The sequence below is a fragment of the Pan troglodytes genome, chromosome 12 (assembly GCF_028858775.2).
Source record: "Pan troglodytes isolate AG18354 chromosome 12, NHGRI_mPanTro3-v2.0_pri, whole genome shotgun sequence".
NCBI classification, from domain to species: Eukaryota; Metazoa; Chordata; class Mammalia; order Primates; family Hominidae; genus Pan; species Pan troglodytes.
Genome location: NC_072410.2, coordinates 105,771,109 through 105,784,866, shown reverse-complemented (window position 1 = coordinate 105,784,866; position 13,758 = coordinate 105,771,109).

The following is a 13,758-nucleotide window of genomic DNA, read 5'->3' as shown; positions in this document are numbered from 1 at the left end:
TTCATGTGAAAGCTGCTTGTTTAAAGGAGCCTGGCATCTCCTCCTCTCTCTCTTGTTCCTGCTCTCACCATGTGATGCAACTACCCCTCCTTCACCTTCTGCCATGATTGTAAACCTCCTGAGGTCCTCGCCAGAAGACAAGCTGATGCTGGTGCCATGTTTGTACAGCCTGCAGAGCCGTGAGACAAAATAAACCTCTTTTCTTTATAAATTACCCAGCCTCAGGTATTCCTTTATAACAGGTATGAATCTTTATAACAATGCAGAACAGACTAACACAAGAACTATGACTAATATACATCACATACACACACACACACACACACACACACACACACACACACAACCAGCCTTACCTGATTACAAAGCCTTTAGAAGTTACATGAAAAAGAGACATTAAATGCTAAGAATGCTCTAGTTTATCCCCCAGGCTGGATTAAATCGGCATAAACTGCAGAATTGTTCCATTCTTCCCTGGGATAGAGACTTTTTTTAAGAGAATTAATTGATTGACGTCATTAAAAATATTTGTGCAGGGTATTATTAACACATGATTCTATATGTATAATGAAAATTAATCAACTCTGTTTAACTTAACAAACAACAAAGATGTTATTTTTCTTTGCAGGTTAGATATGGTCAAGCTCAAGGTCATTTGAGTCTCAGTTCACTCACAGTACAACCAGAATGCATGCTCAGATTTACTCTTAGACTCACAGAGTCTGTGTTTGCTGGTGAAGTACATGGATTGCATACAGATGAATTCACCTCTGCAGCACAGAATTTAAATCAGCCAAGCAAGAAGCCAGCTAGTCTCCAAAATACATGTTAATCTGCCTCCAGAACAAACCCACAGACTGACTAAATATTTTGGTTTCATCAAAACTCCAACATATCAAACATAATTTCAAATAAGGGTAATGTTAAAAGCAACTAATTTTATCAAATTACCCTTGCATTTATTATAAGTCCTGCTCTGTTCATCTCTTGTTTACATTTTCATTAGAGAATAATCAACATTCAGCAAAATGTTTAAAGTGTTCAATTTGATACAGTTTGACATAAATCTGTACCTATGAAACCATCACCACAAACAAGACAATGAACACATCCATCCCTCCAAAAGCTTCTTCGAGATATTTTGTAATCTCTCCCTCCTGCCTGTGTCCCTCTTCCCACAGTCAACCATTGATCTGCTTTCTGTTATTATGGATTAATTTATATTTTCCAAAGTTTTCTATAAATGAAATCATAAAATATGTACTCTTCTTCATCTTATTCCGTTCACTTAGTAAAATTTTGTAGTCACATGTTTTACAGCATTCATATTACTGCACCTATCAGCAGTTCATTAATTTTCGTTTCTGAATAGTATTTCATTGTATGAGTACACCACTATATTTTTAGCTATTCATTGGTTAGTGGATATTTATTTCCAACTTTTGCCTTTTACAAATAAGGCTGCTATGAATATTTGTGTGCAAGTTCTTACATGGACATATGCTCTCTTTTTGGTAAATATGGAGAAGAGGAGTGGCTGGGTCATACATTAGGTGCAGGCTTAACTTTTTAAAAAAAACCTGCCAAGCTATTTACCAAAGGCGTTGGACCATTTTATATTCCCTCCAGCAGTGTATGAGAGTTCCTGTTACTCCACATCGTCACTAACATTTGGCATGGTCTGCCATTACTTTTAACTCTTCTATCACAAATGCAGTGGTATCTTTTGCTTTCAATTTATATTTCTCTAGTAACTAAAGATGACAAACTTTTTTTTTTGTGCTTATTTTCCATTGTTAGTTCTTCTTTAGTAACGTGTCTGCTTTAATCTTTTGCCAGTTTTTAATTGGGCTGTTGTTGATTTTCCTACTGTTGACTTCTAAAAGATCTTTATGTGGATTCTGTTATCAGATACACATTTTGCAAATATATTTGATCTCAGTCTACAGAATGTCTTTTCAATCTTTTAATAATTTCCTTTAAGGAGACTATGTTTTGATTTTGATGAAGTTCGTTTGTCAATTTGTTCTTTTACAGGTAATGTTTTTGGAAGAAATCTTTGCCTTACCCAAGTTCACAAATATTTTCTCCTATTTATTTTCAGTTTTATAGTTTAAAGTTTTATATTTAGGTCTATGATCCATTTTGAATTAATTTTTATATGATGAGAGGAATGAATTTAGGTTTATTTTTTGCATCTCAATATTCCGTGCCATTTATTGAAAATAAAATCATTTTTTCATTATTGAAAAGAAAATCAAAATTCAATTGAATTGTCTTTGCAACTTGATTAAAACTCAATCATTCATATTACTGCACCTATCAGAATGAGTCTGATTGTGGACTTTCTACTCTGTTTCATTGACCTATTTATCTTGTTGTCAGTATCACACGGTCTTAGATAATAGTTTGGTGTGGGATCAGGTGTAACAAACCTGCACGTTGTGCACATGTACCCTAAAACTTAAAGTATAATAATAATAATAAATCTCCAACTTTGTTTTTCACTCCTAAAAGTGGTTTGACTATTTTAATTTCTTTGCATTTTAATATCAATTTTACAACTTGTCTATTTCTAGTAAAAGCCTACTAGAATTTTTATTGCAATTACTTTGAATCTATAGATAAATTTGGATATACTTCGCATCTTAACGATATTAAATCTTCTGACCTTAAGTAAGGATTTAGGTCTTCTTTGATTTAAATCTTTATTTTCTCTTAACAATGTTTTCTAATTTTCAGTTCACAGGTCTTTAACATGTTTGTTAGATTTGTCTGTTATTATTTCATAAATGTTGATGCTGTGATTAATAGAATTTTTAAATTTCAATTTCAAATGATTTATTTGTAGTATATAGGAATTCAAGTGATTTTTGCATACTGATTATGTATCCTGCAAGTTTGCTAAATCAACTTTATACTTGAAGTCTTTTTTGTGGATTCCATCAGATTTTTTCCATGAGCAATGATACATAGCCATGTAATGATAAATCATCTGTATAGACTGTCTTACTTCATTTCAATCTAAATACCTTTTATTACATTTTCTTGCCTAATTTTACTGTCTAATAGCCTCCAGCTTAATATTGAATAGAATTGATGAAAAGTATATACCTTCATCTTATTCCTGATCTTAGGGGGAAGGTATTTGGTCTTTCAAAATTAGCAAGTATGATGTTAACTCTAAGTTTTTCATAGATGCTTTTTATCAGGTTAAGGGAGTTTTCTGATGTTACCAGTTTGCTGAGAGTTGTTATCAGAAATAGATGTTGGATTTCACCTGATGTAGTTTGTTCATATAGCAAGTTATATTCTTTGATTTTCGAAGGTGAAATCAACCCCAGGTTCTTCAGATAAATTATGCTTGGTCATGATGTATTATACTTTGTATATATCTTGAGATCTGAATTTCTGTTTTTTTTTCACATAATGATTTATTTCTGAAAAATTTAGGGTATATGAAAATTATGCAAAAAAATGCTTTTTTTTCTCTTTTTATTATACTTTAAGTTCTAGGGTACATGTACACCACGTGCAGGTTTGTTACATATGTATACATGTGCCATGTTGGTGTGCTGTACCCATTAACTCGTCATTTACATTAGGTTTATCTCCTAATGCTATCCGTCCCCCCTCCCCCAATCCCACGACAGGCCCCAGTGTGTGATGTTCAAAAACCTCATTTAGAAAACGTGCCTTTATGTTCATGAGGGCTGTTGATCTGTATTGGGCCATTTCCTGAAATGTCTTTGTCTACTTTGGGTTTCAGGTAATGCTGGCCTCAGGCAATAAATTAGAAAGTAATTCTTCTTTTTCAGTTTTCTGTAACAATTTGTGTAGAATTGGTATTATCTCTTCTTAAAATAGTTAGTAGAATTTACCAGTGAAATAATCTGGGCCTGTAGTTTCCTTTGTGGGAATGTTTTTAACCATAAATTCAATTTTCTTAATAGACTCAGGTTATATATTTTTGTGCATGTGAACTCTACTAATTTGTGTCTTTGAAGGAATTTGATCATTTCATCTAGGTTTTCAAATATAAAAACATAATATTTTTAATAATATTCCTTTTTAATATCCATACAGCCTATATCGATTTCATCTCTTTGATTCATAATTCTGGAAAATTGTGTCTTCTCTATTCCTTATCAAACTCTAGAAGTTAATTGATTTTATTGCTATTTTCAAATATCCAGTTTGAAATCTTTTCTTTTTTCTTTTTTGAGATGGAGTCTCACTCGGTAGCCAAAGCTGGAGTGCAGTTACGCGATCTCGGCTCACTGCAACCTCTGCCTCCTGGGCTCAAGCAATTCTCATGCCTCAGCCTCCTGAGTAGCTGGGACTACAGACACGTGTCACCACACCCAACTAATTTTTTGTATTTTAGTAGAGATGGGGTTTCACTATGTTGCCCAGGGTGGTTTGCTGTTGAAGTCAGGTGGTATTAACTCTCCAACTTTGTTTTTCATTCCCAAAAGTGTTTTGGCTATTTTCATTTCTTTGCATTTTAATATTAATTTTATAACATAACTCCTGAGCTCAGGCTATCCGCCCGCCTCAGCCCCTCAAAGTACTGGGATTACAGGCATGAGCCACCACACCCGGCCCAGTTTGAAATCTTAAAATACAGGAGGAAATACTGAAGTATGAGAGGAAGATAAAAGAATAAGTTGAATTTAAATAGACCAAGTCTATGGCTTTAACTTTCCTAAAATAAAAATTAGTTTTAACAAGGAAAATTAAAACACCTTTTCTAGGAGCATTTGATTTCATTAATAAGAGACACCCAAATGTGAGGGTTACAGGTAATAGATTCTGGAACCAGATTACCTGTACTTGTGTCCTGCCTCTGCCTCTCACTAGCACTGTGACCTTAACCTTACCTAACCTTTCCATGCCTCTGTTTTCTTACTCATCAAACATAAATAATAATAGCACCAAGCCCATAATGTTGTCGTGATGATTAGACAAGTCTATGTGGTTAGCATATGTGAAATAATTTGAAAATTTTTGGCATACCATGCATACTACATAAGTGTTAATTCTTACAAGAAAAAGAATCCAGAAATGATCCATCATACCTTAGAATAACAAAATATACGTATTTTATATTGCAGATAAACACTTTTTATTTTGGTCCAGAAAGAAACAAAAAATCAAAGAGAGCTAAAGTGGCCACAGAGGAAGAGTTGGCATTTGAAGAGAACAAATTGAGATTCCATAATATGTCCGTCTTTCTGCTAGACCTGTCTCTAGCAGGTTTCTTTGTTTGCTTGCTTGTTTGTTTGTTTATAAAGATGGAGTCTCACTCTGTTGCCCAGGCTGGAGTGCAGTGGCACAATTTCAGCTCACTGCAACCTCCACCTCGCAGGTTCAAGCAATTCTCCTACCTCAGCCTCCCAAGTAGCTGGGATTACAAGCATGCACCACCATGGCCACTACTTTTTATATTTTTAGAAGAGACAGGGTTTCACCCCTTGACCAGGCTGATCTCGAACTCCTGACCTCAAGTGATCCGCCCTCCTTGGCCTCCCAAAGTGCTGAGATTACAGGCTTGGGCCACTGCACCCAGCCTCTAGCAGGTTTATGAGTGTTATCTCAATTTAAAAATCCTTGTATTTGGTAGAGCCTTAACACTGATGGAACTCTCACTCTTAGACTGTCAAGAACAGACCTAATTGCAAATACTATGTTACTATGTCCCATGGACTTATAAACTGCCAAGTTGTCCCTCACGTGCCTACATTTCCACATCCACAATGCATTCCAAGATTGTATTACCATCCAAGATTGTCACCCAAATCTGTGCTTTGTTTTTTAACCCAAATCTGTGCTTTGTTTTTTAGGTTCTGTAGTTTAAAAATTTCATTATATAGATGAGAAATGTGAGGCTTTGAGAAGAGATATGCTCTTTTCCTTTCGTAAGGTAGAGCCTGTTGGATTCAGGTTTTCCATAGAAAAAATATATTTTTATAAGTCATTAATGAAAATTAAACATGGATTCTCTTAGTAACTTCATAAAGTTCAAGACATCAAACAAGAAGGTGGTGAATGTAATCAGTAGTTTAGCATTTTCACAGCTGTTTGGTAATAAATGCCAGGGAAGATGAATAATATATCTTTATTCTGAATTCTAAGAAATATATCATTCTGATTCTTCAAGGCCCCAGCTTATGCTAGAGAATATCGTATACCTCAGGCTCTGGCCTTGTCCAGCAGGAGGAGATGAGCACAGCACACCAGCAACTATAAATGTTCTTCATGAGATATTCTTACTATTCTGTTTTCAAAGCTATTCAATAAGAGTGCAAAATAAAAACCTAAGTGTTAGAGATCTCTCCTGACAGTAAATTCTGTGTTTATTGGTGCTTTTGTTTGAAGTGGACCATTCAATATGGCCAGGAATTTAGAAATCTGAAGGGAAGTATGGAAGCTAGGTAGAAGCATGTTGATTAATAAATAAAACTATCCTTGCTCTCACTGGTCCACTGACACTTAAATCTGTTCTTTGTATAAACAGAGATGAGGTCTGCAGTTCTGCAGTTCAAATCTCCCTGAAGAAGAAAATAAGGTTGCACTTGTTTATACTAAAGTGTGAATGACTATCATAGTAGTACTATTCCCTTATAATCTAAGGAAAGAGAAGCAACTCCTACAAGCTTCTATACCCTCTTATCTAACATTCCCAAAATGTAACCATCATTCTCCCCCCATTTGTCCTATTTGTCCTTAAAAATAAAGCAGTGATTTTGTATCTCTTCCATGTGCATAATAACTGAGGCCTTTCTCTTGAAACTCAAGCCTAATTCTCAATTGTCTTTTGGCAAATAATTTGAGATTTGATATAATTTTAATCTCATGGGGGTGAGAAGTTTCACTTCTAGATGTTACTTTTTAGAAGAGTAAAGAAAATGTGGAGATTTCTGACAGTAGGGCAAGTCCTCAAAGTTGGAAAGGGATATTAGGCCTAAGAGAATTTACTCAAATTCTTGGAAATTATACTTCATTAAAACCTTTTCCTACCTCTCTATGAGTAATCTTTTTTCTCTCTCTCTTGCCGAGGACTGGAACTCAAAACACACCTGCTCTATGATGCCTCCTTCCCAGAACTACACGGAAGTTACTGTTCGTCTCTCACATCCAGAGAAATCTTTTGACTTTGCAGATGTCTCATCTTCAAAATGAGATAATAGGAACCAGGAGGTCTGGTGGTACATTCTTATTATTTGCAATGTTCCCAGACAGACTTGATTCATTTTTTTAATAAGTATGCATGAATCCTTGTTCTTTGCATGTCACTGGGGTAAGCAGAGCAGTCAAAATGTTGCAGTGCGTTTCATCTCCTCATCAGGGGCTCACAGTCAAATAATAGATCTCATAATTAGAAGGGCGCGTACTTATTAGAGTTTTAACCTCTGTTGTAGATGCTAGGAAGTCAGCAATGAACAAAAGAGATAAAATTCTTACCCTTGTGGAGCTTATATTCTAGTGGCAAGCTTTAAAAAGTAAATTATACAGTGTATTAGAAAGTATTAAGTTCTGTGGAGAAAAATACTGCAGGAAAAGGGAAGAGGTGAAGCCAGAGGGATGCAAATTTACGTAGGTTCTAAAAATAAAAAGCCTCACTGAGGTGATGACATTTAGGCAAATACCTGTAGGAGACTGGAGAGCAAGCTAAGGGGATCTGTTGGTCAATAATGTACCAGAAATGAAATCGTGTGTTTTACAGCAACATGGGTGCAGCTGGAGGCCATTTGCCTAAGCAAATTAACAGAAAACCAAATATCACGTGTTCTTATTTACAAGTGGGAGTTAAACCTTGGGTACATATGGACATAAAGACGAAAACAACAGACACGAGGGACTCCAAAAGATGGGAGAAGGGAGGGAGGCAGGGCTGAAAAACTTTCTATTAGTACTGTGTTCACTCTCTGGGTAACAAGATCAATAGAAGCCCAAACTGCAGACTCACACAATATAACCTTGTGATAAGCCTGCATATGTACCTCCTGAATCTAAAGTAAAAATTAAATTTAAAAAAAAAAGAGTGTAGAAATAGGAAACAATGAGTGCAAAGCCCCCGAGGCAGAAGCATGTGATGAACAATAAGGAAGCCAGTGTGGTTGGGTCCGAGTGGACAAAGGAAGAGAGCAGACCACCCATGGTATGAAAGGTCATTGCAATCGACTTTTAGACTGAGTCAGATGGAATGTTTGAGCAGAGAAGTGACATAGTGTCTTTTGCTTTGAAGTGTTCATTCTAGCTGCTCAGCTGAGAAGAGACTGGAAGACAGAATGAAAGCAGAGAGATTGTTTAGGAGATCATTGCAGTAATCCAGACACGGGGGATACATGCTAGGATTAGCATAATGGAAATGGAGGTGGTGAGAAGTGGTTAAATTCTGGATGTATTTCATAGGTGGAGCCAAGATAATTTCAATAGAGACTAGATGTGAACTGTGAGAAAAAGAGAAGAGTCAACTACGACTCTTGAGCGTTTCGCCTGAGCTCCTAGAAAGATGTTCTTTTCATTTACTGAGATGACGAAGTTTTGCACAAGGAGAGCATCCTGAGTGGGAATAGGGGAAGATCAAAAGTTCAGTTTTGGATTGGTTACTCATCCTAGTGGAAATGTCAAGTAGGCAATTGGACAAGCAAAGCTGAGTTCAGGGGAGAAGTCTGGGCTGAAGAGACACATTTGGAAGTCATTGGCATTTTGATGGAATTTAAGGACATGAAATTTGATGATATCATCATGAGTGTAAGTATACATAGAAAATAGAAGGACTAGCACAATTCCAGGGCTGCATTGCCTCTGAGGTCTATAAATGTGTATCTGTGTGTGTGTTAGTTTCTAGTCAACTGCAGTCTGACACTTCTGTAAAAATAAAATAAAAGTAAATTACTAGAAAAAGAAAATGAAATAAAAATAAATACATATAAAATGCAAGCCCAAATTTGTATTAATATATTCAACAGATATGAAAATACATTTCAATAATATAATCAGGAAAAGCACAATGTAGAAAAAAATTACCAAAACTGTACATTGCTCATTGAAATTATGCATATAGGTGATTAGTGACAGCATTGCATTTGTTATTTTTTATCCTTTTGAAATACAGCTAAACAAAACATTAAGAATAAGACAGTGATTTCACATTTTCAAAATCTCTACACACATTTTGAACATTCACTGTATATCAACATTTAACTTTTTAAAGGGACAAATGAACTTGCTTCTTCCTTGTTAACTTATCTAAGTTGGATTGATGACAAGAGTACTTATTGAGGACAAGGTGTACCTAAATTATTTCTATGTTTTGTTTTACTATTACTCATGGTAGAAGAGATAGGTTGATGGGTATGGAAGAAAGAATTTTAAAGCAAATTCTTTAGGCTCAAGATATTCATATTTAGCCTTTATGTAAAATGAAAGTTATATTTTCAATATCCATCTTCAATTCTTCAGCAGCAGCCACATTCAATGACATATCCTATAACATGTTAGTTGATTTAAATTATATTTTTTCAGCTTTATTGAAGTATAATTGACAAATAAAATTGTATATATTTAAAGTGTACAACATGGTATTTAATATACCTATACATTGTAAAATGATTAATACAAGCAGGTTAACTAGTTAACACATTCATCACCTCACAGTCATCTTTTTTTGTGTGTGCGTGAGAACACTTAAGATCTACTCTCAGTAAATTATAAGTATCCAATACAATATTATTAACTACGGTTGGGTTACTTATATTTTATTGAAATTATTTTTCCATAAAAGACATGGATTCAGATTTTATGTACTTTCACTTGACTAATTTAAGTGAAAATATCACACTCTATCCTATTTCACATGCCCGGTACACAGCTCACATCACGTGTGTCTCTCCACGAGTTCAACAATGCCCAAACTGGTCTGTACCTGATCAGATCATGAACACTAGAAGAGTCTAACTGGGGTAGTGTGGATGCAGCAACACTGTCACTTTGCTCTAAATGTTTCTAAATAAGTGCTCTCAATATCTGTCCTTGTCTTGTTGTGAGCTGGCAGCAAACAGTTGGTAGACCAGCATCGATTGGTCTATGATCATGCTTCAGCAATGGTTTAGTAAATAACTGGGCATTGCAGAACTCCAGATAGCACCAAGATATCTATGTGAATGTGCCCCCTAGTGTAAATCCATGCAGCACCTTAGAGGTCTATGAATTCTAAGAACCAGGAGACTGCAATGTTTTAGAGCTCAGGTTAATGACAGCTCCATGAAGAAGAATGACATAAAAAGGGGCGAGCCAACTCAGGAGACTATGGTATCCTGGAAAGCACATGGTCTGCTAGGTCAAATGCTGCTGATAGGTCAAGTAGGACAAGGCCCGGGAAATGACTGATAGATTTTGTAACATGGTCATTGATGAGCTAATGGGGAGATTTGCAGTCTGATTAGGAAGCTCCAAGACAGACACCATCAACCAAATCAGTGCCCAGCTGCATTCTCAAAGAGAAGTTGTGTGAATGGGCTGTGAGAGTTTTATGAGCCTTCACTGTTTTGACAATAGATGAATTAAAGGCTTCCTTAAAGGATGTAATATCATGCATGAGGCAGTAAAGTCATAGAGGGTGGATTCCTTATGTAGATGGACTGCTGATTTCCTAGACAACTCACCACCAGGCTCAGTTCTCACTCTCTCTGACTGCCCCATGCACCTATTGTCTCAGCTGCCAAGATGCCATTGACTTGCATGTACCCTATTTAGCTGATCTTGGTCTGAGCTTGTGGGAGTGCTATCTCCCCACTGTGTGCAGGATGGAGCTTGGCACCTTGGCAAGGTGACAATTTATATCAATTACCATGACAAGAAAATCGTAAGTGTTTTTGTTTTGTTTTGTTTCGTTTTTGGGGGGGGTTTCTTTTTCTTTTCTTTCTTTTGTTTTTTTTTGTTTTTTGTTTGTTTGTTTTTGTTTTTGTTTTTGTTTTTTTGAGACAGAGTCTTCCTCTGTTGCCCAGGCTGGAGTGCAGTGGTGCAATCTCGGCTCACTGCAATGTCTGCCTCCCAGGCTAAAGCAATTCTCCTGCCTCAGCCTCCCAAGTACCTAGGACTACAGGTGTGTACCACCAAGCCCAGTTAATTTTTTGTATTTTTAGTAGAGATGGGGTTTCACCATGTTGGCCAGGCTGGTCTCGAATTCCTAACCTCAGGTGATCCGCCCACCTCAGCCTCCAAAACTGCTGGGATTATAGGTGTGAGCCACCGCGCCCTGCCATAAGTGTGTTTCTGTCTTCACTTTTAATAATTAGGATAAGGACAGCTCTTTATTTGTAAAGAAATTAATTAGGAGGATATCTCTCTGAAATAGAAATGGTCCTGTGGAATCCAGATATCTTAGTCCCAGCCCTCTCTCTAAATGCAAATCCTGTGGTTGGAGTCTTCCCCCAATCTATGTGTAAGTACTCATGCTCTCACTTCCCGATGTCTCACAATTTAAACATCTCCAGTTGCTGCCAGTGCCCTGACACTAAAAAACAAATCAGGAAAATATCTCCCTGCTTGAATCAAGTCCTCCAATTCATTTGAAACACAGTGAAGGCCTTCAGAGGAGGGAGTGCCCAGGGGCTGCTGCTCTCCAGCATCCACTTCCAAAATAGGCTTTGAGCAGCTGTGTGGTGTTTCACCACCTCCCACAAGGAAGAAGTGAATTAGTATGGCTGCTTCATCAGGACTCAAAGAGCATTGCAATATTTCCTTAAGCATTTTCCTTTTTTTTTTTTTTCAAGTCTTAGCAGAGGGGAGATGTAGAACAATTTTCAAAATAAAACTGATTGCCATGGAGGGCTTTATGAGGGTGAGATATCCATCCAGTCTAAGTACTTATGGGCCTCAGATGAGACCTCAGGAGAGGTCAGGGGGAGCTTCCATGGGGGGTAGGGCCGTGGTCCATTGCTGCTGTTTATTTCCTCTTTACCTGAGAAAGGTGTGGGCTGGACTCCCTGGCCCTGGGAAGGGCCCTGGCAGCCTGGGTAGTGGAGATGCCTCTTCTCTATCCTTATGTAATTATTTGTGGCTGTGTGGTCTTGATTATCTTGACATTTAAATGCTGAGTAATTTTCTCAAAACATTCACACTCTCTGAGGGATGAATGCAATTTCTGCTGTGTTTCAGACGGCAGTGTATAAATGGGGTAACAACTGCGTATAAGGGCCTGGAGCTGGTGGGGTTGGGGGACTTTTGAGAACCCAGAAGCTAAAAGTCAAAAGCTCTTTTGAAGAATTTAACTTCTTTAAGCCCCATAGTGATATTCACAACCTGAGCACATTAATTGGAAGAAGTTGAACAGAGAATCAGAAGGGAATTCTCAGATGGGGCAGAGCTGGTGCAAGCTCCTGGGGACACCCGCACAGCTTTGAATGAGGGAAACGAGGGCAGTCAAATCTCCTCATGCTGATCCCAAGGCCTAAACCCCACCTTATTTGACATTTGAGCTATAAAATCTAGAGAAGACATCTCATCTTCAGTAGGAAGTAAGAAACAGCCTTCTCACAGGGAAGGAAGGGGGAATGAGACTTCTCAGGAGCCCTAAACCTAGACCCAGCCTAAATCTGCTGAAACTAGTGAAAAGAAGCCAGCTGGAGGTAGACTGTCAGAAACAAAATCCTGAAAGGGCAGATGCGTCCAGGGGGTTGCCAGAGAGTGAAGAAGGATATGTCCCTGCGTCAGCATTGTGCTAGGCACAGCTAAGCATGTAGTGATCAGCCACCACACGCAGGGCCTAGGAGTGGAGGGTGCTCCTGTGGCATGGAGAATGATGGTGGTGCAGGGCCTGAGACTGGCCTTGATCCTGAGTCAGGAGGAGAGACTTCCTCAGAACCAGAAGAAATCAGTCAATGGGGGCAGAGTGGATGGAGAGGTAAGCGGGAAGTGAATGGGTTGGGGGGAACAGAGTCACTTTATAGTATTCCATAATATTCCACACTTCTGTAGTGGGAGAAACCCCTGTTACCCTAGTCTGGGAGTGCCCCTTGAAGGGCCCAAGGAATCCTAGCAGGAGGAGGTTCAAAAAGAGCAAGTCTGCTCGGCTCAGAGCTCATGATCAGATCTGTGTTTGCATTACAGGGGCCAGCCTACTCTGGGAAATCAAAATGCCTTCCACTGGAATCTTTCCAAGGTTCCTTCTCATTTGCCCACATAAACCTATTTGGGGATTTTCACTGGGAAACAGTTACCACCACTTCCTCTGGTGACTTCATGGTTTCTTTCCTATTCTGACACTTTATGATTCTATTTAAAATTCCTTTGTAAATAAAGTTAGGTGATAGGACAAATACATTTTATTATGTTTTCCCAAGTAGGTACCCACTGTTCATCTGATGGACATTTACTGAGCAATTGTTCAGCACCAAGCTTGATACTGAAAACAGTGGTGACTGAGACTGTGACCACCTGTGAATATTTCATCAAGCGCAAAAGAGAGAAACAAGCAGATACCAGGGTGGCTTTCAGCACACAGCAGGGTAACCACAATGTTAGAGGGATGTATGTGGTTCTGTGTACACTGCAGAGGACATAATGAACGGCACTGGAGAAGGGTGGGTGTGAGGGAAGGATGCGCAGAGGAGGAAGTATATGAGCTGGACCTGGAAGCCAGAGTGAGATTTCACCAGGTGCTGAGTCGGGCTGGTGGTAGGGAAGAACATAGGGGCTGGGGAAAAAATTTATGCCCAGGGATTGGCATTCACAAAGTAATGTTGGCCT